Source organism: Leguminivora glycinivorella, chromosome 21 (genome assembly GCF_023078275.1).
Source record: "Leguminivora glycinivorella isolate SPB_JAAS2020 chromosome 21, LegGlyc_1.1, whole genome shotgun sequence".
Classification (NCBI taxonomy): Eukaryota; Metazoa; Arthropoda; class Insecta; order Lepidoptera; family Tortricidae; genus Leguminivora; species Leguminivora glycinivorella.
Window position 1 is genome coordinate 11,267,083 of NC_062991.1, and position 9,889 is coordinate 11,276,971.

Genomic DNA, 9,889 nt, shown 5'->3' on the forward strand with positions numbered 1-9,889 from the left:
ATCTTACATTCAATAGGCTAGTTTCCTACTAGTCAAATCAGCTTCTTTTTATGAACTTACATGTTTGGTTTACCTGTTAGTGTAAGTTGGTTGATAATAAATGAAATGAAAATGAAATGAACTGTCAAAACGATTTGCTAATATGGAATTACTATGAAATACTGAGGAGTGACGTCACGGTCAATTCTTTCACTTTACATAGACTTATTAAATATAAATTATATTTAAACATAACTACTGTCCATATTTTTCTTCTAATTATGTGGTGTTTTATTTCGTGCACTGCATACAATATTTTATTTTAAGTAGAGGAAACTAGCCTATTGTATGTATACCGAATGGGTATTTTTATAAACATGTAATTTTAACAGGTAACTCTACTTTCTAAACAGGCAGTGAATAGGTACTCGCCGAGAAAATTCAGACAAGCTCAAAATTAGGCTACGTTATTTTATGACAGAGTTGATTGATGAAAAGTGTAATTGATTGTAATATTTTAGGATATATTTTATCCCTCTTGTTCATAAACGTTCACTAAAGTTAACAAGCCGATAAAAAATTGTTTGTCCCTTTAGTTCTATTACACCAATACGTCGAAAAGGGGCAATCCATTGTTATGGACTTGATAACTTTAGTTAACGTGTATGAATAAGGGGGTTAGAGAACACCCAATATGCATTAGATACACTAGGCAGGCAAGCATGATCGCGCGATAAATGATAAAACATCAGGCCGTCCCTATCGCACTGTGATGATGTATGCGGGTGTATCATTTATCGTGCGACCATACTTGCCTGCCAGTGTGCTATAAGATAACGTAGTCGAGCAGCGGTCAAATATACTCTGTCAAACAAGTCTGTCAGTAAATAAGAACAAAGAAAACTATATGCAACCTTTCCTTTAGGGTGCTAGAGAAAAGGATACCTATAGTTTTCTTTGTTCTTATTTAGTGACAGACTTGTTTGACAGAGTATAGTTTGAAAAGTAATCGTTTGTATAACTTGCAGGAATCCGAGGCGCGTCTATACGAGCAGACACTAGCGGGCTGGTTCACGCAGCTGGGCGGGCGGCTCACGGACAGCGTGCGCCTGCGCGCCGAGTGCGCGCTCACCGCCTTCAGCGTGCACCCCGCGCGCAAGCACTACGAGCGCGTCGCCAACACCGCGCCGCCCGTCAGGCTGCCTCAGGTACTAGTAACACTGTACACACACTAGCGGCCTGGTGCACGGACAGTGCGCGCTCACCGCCTTCAGCGTGCACCCCGCGCGCAAGCACTACGAGCGCGTCGCCAACACCGCGCCGCCCGTCAGGCTGCCTCAGGTACTAGTAACACTGTACACACACTAGCGGCCTGGTGCACGGACAGTGCGCGCTCACCGCCTTCAGCGTGCACCCCGCGCGCAAGCACTACGAGCGCGTCGCCAACACCGCGCCGCCCGTCAGGCTGCCTCAGGTACTAGTAACACTGTACACACACTAGCGGCCTGGTGCACGGACAGTGCGCGCTCACCGCCTTCAGCGTGCACCCCGCGCGCAAGCACTACGAGCGCGTCGCCAACACCGCGCCGCCCGTCAGGCTGCCTCAGGTACTAGTAACACTGTACACACACTAGCGGCCTGGTGCACGGACAGTGCGCGCTCACCGCCTTCAGCGTGCACCCCGCGCGCAAGCACTACGAGCGCGTCGCCAACACCGCGCCGCCCGTCAGGCTGCCTCAGGTACTAGTAACACTGTACACACACTAGCGGCCTGGTGCACGGACAGTGCGCGCTCACCGCCTTCAGCGTGCACCCCGCGCGCAAGCACTACGAGCGCGTCGCCAACACCGCGCCGCCCGTCAGGCTGCCTCAGGTACTAGTAACACTGTACACACACTAGCGGCCTGGTGCACGGACAGTGCGCGCTCACCGCCTTCAGCGTGCACCCCGCGCGCAAGCACTACGAGCGCGTCGCCAACACCGCGCCGCCCGTCAGGCTGCCTCAGGTACTAGTAACACTGTACACACACTAGCGGCCTGGTGCACGGACAGTGCGCGCTCACCGCCTTCAGCGTGCACCCCGCGCGCAAGCACTACGAGCGCGTCGCCAACACCGCGCCGCCCGTCAGGCTGCCTCAGGTACTAGTAACACTGTACACACACTAGCGGCCTGGTGCACGGACAGTGCGCGCTCACCGCCTTCAGCGTGCACCCCGCGCGCAAGCACTACGAGCGCGTCGCCAACACCGCGCCGCCCGTCAGGCTGCCTCAGGTACTAGTAACACTGTACACACACTAGCGGCCTGGTGCACGGACAGTGCGCGCTCACCGCCTTCAGCGTGCACCCCGCGCGCAAGCACTACGAGCGCGTCGCCAACACCGCGCCGCCCGTCAGGCTGCCTCAGGTACTAGTAACACTGTACACACACTAGCGGCCTGGTGCACGGACAGTGCGCGCTCACCGCCTTCAGCGTGCACCCCGCGCGCAAGCACTACGAGCGCGTCGCCAACACCGCGCCGCCCGTCAGGCTGCCTCAGGTACTAGTAACACTGTACACACACTAGCGGCCTGGTGCACGGACAGTGCGCGCTCACCGCCTTCAGCGTGCACCCCGCGCGCAAGCACTACGAGCGCGTCGCCAACACCGCGCCGCCCGTCAGGCTGCCTCAGGTACTAGTAACACTGTACACACACTAGCGGCCTGGTGCACGGACAGTGCGCGCTCACCGCCTTCAGCGTGCACCCCGCGCGCAAGCACTACGAGCGCGTCGCCAACACCGCGCCGCCCGTCAGGCTGCCTCAGGTACTAGTAACACTGTACACACACTAGCGGCCTGGTGCACGGACAGTGCGCGCTCACCGCCTTCAGCGTGCACCCCGCGCGCAAGCACTACGAGCGCGTCGCCAACACCGCGCCGCCCGTCAGGCTGCCTCAGGTACTAGTAACACTGTACACACACTAGCGGCCTGGTGCACGGACAGTGCGCGCTCACCGCCTTCAGCGTGCACCCCGCGCGCAAGCACTACGAGCGCGTCGCCAACACCGCGCCGCCCGTCAGGCTGCCTCAGGTACTAGTAACACTGTACACACACTAGCGGCCTGGTGCACGGACAGTGCGCGCTCACCGCCTTCAGCGTGCACCCCGCGCGCAAGCACTACGAGCGCGTCGCCAACACCGCGCCGCCCGTCAGGCTGCCTCAGGTACTAGTAACACTGTACACACACTAGCGGCCTGGTGCACGGACAGTGCGCGCTCACCGCCTTCAGCGTGCACCCCGCGCGCAAGCACTACGAGCGCGTCGCCAACACCGCGCCGCCCGTCAGGCTGCCTCAGGTACTAGTAACACTGTACACACACTAGCGGCCTGGTGCACGGACAGTGCGCGCTCACCGCCTTCAGCGTGCACCCCGCGCGCAAGCACTACGAGCGCGTCGCCAACACCGCGCCGCCCGTCAGGCTGCCTCAGGTACTAGTAACACTGTACACACACTAGCGGCCTGGTGCACGGACAGTGCGCGCTCACCGCCTTCAGCGTGCACCCCGCGCGCAAGCACTACGAGCGCGTCGCCAACACCGCGCCGCCCGTCAGGCTGCCTCAGGTACTAGTAACACTGTACACACACTAGCGGCCTGGTGCACGGACAGTGCGCGCTCACCGCCTTCAGCGTGCACCCCGCGCGCAAGCACTACGAGCGCGTCGCCAACACCGCGCCGCCCGTCAGGCTGCCTCAGGTACTAGTAACACTGTACACACACTAGCGGCCTGGTGCACGGACAGTGCGCGCTCACCGCCTTCAGCGTGCACCCCGCGCGCAAGCACTACGAGCGCGTCGCCAACACCGCGCCGCCCGTCAGGCTGCCTCAGGTACTAGTAACACTGTACACACACTAGCGGCCTGGTGCACGGACAGTGCGCGCTCACCGCCTTCAGCGTGCACCCCGCGCGCAAGCACTACGAGCGCGTCGCCAACACCGCGCCGCCCGTCAGGCTGCCTCAGGTACTAGTAACACTGTACACACACTAGCGGCCTGGTGCACGGACAGTGCGCGCTCACCGCCTTCAGCGTGCACCCCGCGCGCAAGCACTACGAGCGCGTCGCCAACACCGCGCCGCCCGTCAGGCTGCCTCAGGTACTAGTAACACTGTACACACACTAGCGGCCTGGTGCACGGACAGTGCGCGCTCACCGCCTTCAGCGTGCACCCCGCGCGCAAGCACTACGAGCGCGTCGCCAACACCGCGCCGCCCGTCAGGCTGCCTCAGGTACTAGTAACACTGTACACACACTAGCGGCCTGGTGCACGGACAGTGCGCGCTCACCGCCTTCAGCGTGCACCCCGCGCGCAAGCACTACGAGCGCGTCGCCAACACCGCGCCGCCCGTCAGGCTGCCTCAGGTACTAGTAACACTGTACACACACTAGCGGCCTGGTGCACGGACAGTGCGCGCTCACCGCCTTCAGCGTGCACCCCGCGCGCAAGCACTACGAGCGCGTCGCCAACACCGCGCCGCCCGTCAGGCTGCCTCAGGTACACTCTAGGACTTTCATTGTTGAGCCACTTGGGGTCACTTGCGCCACCGAAAATGGTGAGTTAACCTCTAATATCTGGGCGACCGAGCTTGGCTCGGTTCTATTTTATTATATCACGTCTTTAGATAAAAAAAAAACTTATAAATACAAAAACGAAAAACAAAAACTGTGGCCGGGATTCGAAACCCTGACACCTGCGATCTATCTGCGAACATTAGACCGACCTCGTATGACTGAGCTAAGCGGAGTCGAAACGCGCGCGGCGAAATTAATGACCATATTTTATGTGTACTAACGCGAAAGAAAATCCCATGAAAACTCGAAAATTCGCGTTTTCCGGGATCTAAGGCTACGCTAGATCGATTTTTCACCCCCGAAAACCCCCACATATAAAATTTCAGCGAAATCGTTAGAGCGGTTTCCGAGATCGTCGGTATATATAAATAAATAAATAAATATACAAGAATTGCTGGTTTAAAATTATAAGATTTGACAGCCCACTAACCTTGAGTTAAGCGGGTGGTGCAAGGGGCCCTTAGATGTCACAATAATTTTGTTAATTCATAGTTAAGCTATGACGTGTCCAGTACAAAATGAACTAAAGTCGATCAACAATTAAAGTCTGTGAGCGTACAAGCCCGACCCGACCTAACCGAGCCCCGAGCATCCAAGGCTCTTACAAATATCTGAACGGGCTCTAGTCAGCTCCAAAAGAAATCTGTCCTTGTCTCGAATAGGCGCAATGCACATCGTTAGTCTCCCTAAATCTATCGACAAGGAATCAGCTTTCACTGACCAAAAATCACTCGACACATTGCGTACGTAATGCGCTCAGCGTCGACGACGCATAAGCGTCTTGGGGGGCTACAGCCGATTCCGCGTCGCCGTCGATAGCTTTGGGGAAATAGTTTCAAGTAATAAACTACATACAGGTTATGCTGTTTCACTCTCTTTAACCTTATCTAAATACATTAAGGTTGATATGGGGCTGTAACTACAGTTGTCGTTTTGTCCTACAGAAACCAATACTTTAACTAACTTACAACCTTTCTAATTTCCAGGCTCAAGAACCTACTACAGAAACCACATCAGAGTACGGCAGCTGGGCGAACGACAGCCGAACGCAGAGCAACCTCGTCAAAACGTCAGAGACCCTCCAGTTGAAGCAGTCTGAGAAACACCAGGCCAATGTGCTGTCCACGGCTATCCTGACTGAAGGGGAGGCATTAGGACTGGAGCCTGAACTATGTCAGGATCTGGCAGTTCTGCTCTCTGGACCGAGGGTCAAGACTCTGTCGTGGGATATGGACAGGTCAATAAAATACTACGGATACTAAAATAGCCAGAACCTTGGTGAAAATCTCTAAGGATCTCCCAACTGAAGTAGTCCCAACAGCAACAATCCTGACAGAAGGGAGGCATTAGAGTTGGATCCTGCATTGTGTCACGACCTGGCTGTTCTGCCTTCTGGGCCGAGGGTCTAAATAGAGTAATGTAGCCAGGAACTTGTGGAAAATCTCTTATGAATCTCCAACTGAAGCCGTCGCAACATCACGAAACCAACAAACATATCACATGCGTGGTGTTTTTTGGAATGTCTGCACAAACATCTGCCTGTTGTTGATCCCTACTTGTATATTGTCTATTAATTCTGTATTTTCTGTTAGTGACATTAATTCCACACAGTTTACAACCACATTTCAAAGAACTACTACAGTATATTACTTTTTCCTTTCAGAGAGGTTCTCCTGGAAAACTGCCGCTCCTACATGGAGAAGACGCACGGAGGCACCCGCGCCGTCACCACCGAGCTCAAGTTCCTCAACCTCGACCCCAACGCCTACCAGCATCTGCCTGAAGAGGAGGATGATGAGAATGACGTCTATTACGGCATTGAGAAAGGTTTGTTTTTAGTTTTTTTACTCTTATTTGCTATACCAGAATGATATAAGTAGGTATACGATGTGAGAATGATCTAAGTAGGACGGTGTCCTGTCACGGTCGCCATGTACGGTCGGCGTTGGATGCTTGAAAAGAGTTGTAATTGGGTATGTATGAAGCCCGATTATCAACGGAGTCCGCGGTCTCCATTGAACTCAAGTAACTCAACCTCTACCCCAACACCTACCATCATCTACCTGAAGAGGAGGATGATGAGAATGACGTCCATTACGGTATTGAGAAGTTTGTTGACGTTTTTTATCCACACGAGAATGTTCTGAGTAATATACGGACGGTGTCCTGTCACGGTCGCCATGTACGATCGGCGTTGAATGTTAGGTAAGCCAGATTACATAGCTTTCTTACAATTGCAACCTACCTTTTAATGACGCTTAACTTTCCACGGTAACAACGTCCCTAACTGAGCTCAAGTATCCAACCTCAAACTTGACCCCAACGTATACCAGCATCAGCCCGAGGAGTATGACGTATAATACGGGATTGATTAAGATTTGCGTCCAGTGGCATCATTGAACAGAATCAAAATCAAAATTCAAAACAATTACTTCTTTCTTCAGGAGTTTAAACCTACTTTTTAATTGTCCACAGGGTATGAACACGAGGTCCAGTTCGAAGAGCCAGAAGAAATATGGCAAAATGCATTCTTCGATCCGGAACAGACGGAGAGTGCCGACGATAGCGAGGTAGATCGGGGGTTCGGCAAGAAAAAGTCTAAGGCACTTGCCGTCGTCGATTCTGAAGACGAAGACCCGCTCAGCACTATAGCAGACGCTAAGAAGGAAAAAAAGAAACGCGCGAAAGAGAAAGATAAAGAACAGAAAAAGAAAAAGGCACACAAACGTGATGACAGCAAAGATGGCAGCACGGAGCGACGAAAAGACAAAGATAAGAAAACCAAAAAGGAGAGAAAGAAAGACAAGTCTGAACAAGCGGCGGCAGGGTCATTGAACAGTTTACTGGGAATGAAAGTCGCTAAAGTTTCCTCACCGGTGCAGGACGGGGAAAAGAGAGTGAGAAAGAAAAAGGAACGTCGAAGAGAGTCCTCGTTCAGCTACGTCAGTGTCACTGACAGCGATCAGATCTCCGACGATCCCAGCGTTCTGGTCGATGGAGTTTTCTCTATGGACGAACTGAAATCGCCAGAAAAACTCAGCACGGATCGTCAAAAACTAGACAATACTAAAACTACAATTAAAAGTGAGAAGCAAAGCCCTGTGATAAATGACATTAAAACTCGACCCATGAGCTCACCGACTGTTACGACGACTAGTAGTGACTCGGACGTGACAAGAGCAAAATCGCCTTACATGACGCCTAACCAACTAGCTCACAGACACGTAGTCAATCCGCAAGTTAAATCCAGTCTACACAAACTCCTACAGTTTAGAAGGAATCAAAATAAACTCAGAGCTGTGGCCAGACCCGCTCCAGCCCATCATACTCCAACACAGACCAACGCGGTTAGGCCATCACCAGCCCACACGCCAACGCAGACAAACTTGGCTCGACCAACATCAACCTATAACCCAACACAATCGAATTTGGCTCGACCATCACCGGCCCATACTCCAACACATACCAACATGGCGAGACCACCGCCGGCTCACACTCCGACGCAGAGCAGTTCACTCGTTGGCATGAAAGTATTCAACCCAGATGAAGTACCGAAAGTCTACCTGAACAAAAAACAATCTAAACAATTGGAAAGTCTTTCAAATGACTTGAATAATCTATTAAAAGACACTAGTGATAACGAGCCTAGGACATATAAAGATAAACCACAGAATCAACATGTATATCCACAGAAGTATCAGCCACTGCAATCTAATCCGGTGCCACAAAATCTTCGAAAAGAAAGCCAAACTTTTAGTGATTTCACAACACATCGACCCGTAATAGTTGTACAGCAACCAGTACTTGATCAGTTACCAAGTAGTACTCAAACTAGTTATACTTCCCCTGCGAAAACGGAACTTGTGAGGCCGCGCGACGTAAATTTTACGCCACAGAAGCCAACAATAGTATATCACCCGTTCCACAAATCCATGCAAAACTTATCGACGGATAAACGAGAACCTCCTAAGAAGCCGCTTCTAATAAACGACCCGAATTACTTCAGCCAGCAAAAAGCCAATGCTTCACAGCTCTCTCCAAAAATTATTAGCAACACTGTCATAAAACCACCAAGTCACATTACTGTTACAGAGGATTTCAAAAAATCGCAAGCGCAAAGTAATATACAACGAACTTACATGACTAAACCCACGCAGAATTTGAATAGCGACCTTACGCTTACACAAATGTTATACGAGAGGCAAAAGCAGAATAGTTCTATGCAAAATAGACACATCTCTACCCCTCAAGATATGCTCCATGGTCGTCAAGTAAGTCACGCTAAATCGTACAATGCTCCCTTACACAATGATGCATTTAATTCGGCCCAACCCTTGTATTCCAATAGCACAGACATCAGTCGAAGTGGTTTAAATCAAAACCGAGAGAGAATTGACACTAGGACTCCACTTATATCAGAAACCAGTGAGATAGATGACCTTTTGAAGGAACTTTACAAATCTATACATTCAGGTGGCAAAAATGTGTCCGTGGATTTAAATAAAGACGTTAAATTGTCTATCCAAACACCTTCAACAACGAAAGTAACTCCTCAATGTGCCAAACCACAGATGCAAAAGAAAACTGAAAATGTTCCTACCACTTTCTCTCGACTCAGTTACATGCATAAGAATAAGCAAAACGAATCCAAAGTACCGTTAACAGACTGTGTTAATAAAGAACTAAACAGACAGATCATTGAACACAAAATAAGTAAGGCTAAATGTATAAAAAATGATGTTACACTATCTAGGATCGGCTTGACGCATCCAGTTACAGACCCACAGAAAACTATAGGGAGACTCGACCAATCTGGCACGAGAATACAGAAAAATTGTCCCCTACTGTCAAGTATGTTAGAGGCTACACCAGTGTCACCTAACTTTCCGCCTCAGAGTTGTACGTCTACCTCGAGTCACAATCCTGCTGACAATCTACCGAATAGAGAAGACGCGGATTTACTGCTCCTACTGCGCAACCCAACTCTTATGAAATCAAATCTCAGTACATACATGGATAATGCCTCGACAGGGTCTGACAAATCGCCTCAGACTCTAAACCCTCAAACCAAAGTAGAAACTCAAGTTTCAAACTCCCAAACCTTAGTGGGAGCCAAAATAAAAAACATGAATATTCTAGAATCTTGTACGACGAAAAAAGATACAACATCAGATGAAAATGAGTGGAAACGCGTTATGGATGATTTAAGAGCCCGAAAAACAGAGCCGCTTGGTCCTAATGCGCTAGAATTAGCGCTAAAAAAAGACCAAGAAAGACATTCGCTGACGATTGGCAAGCGT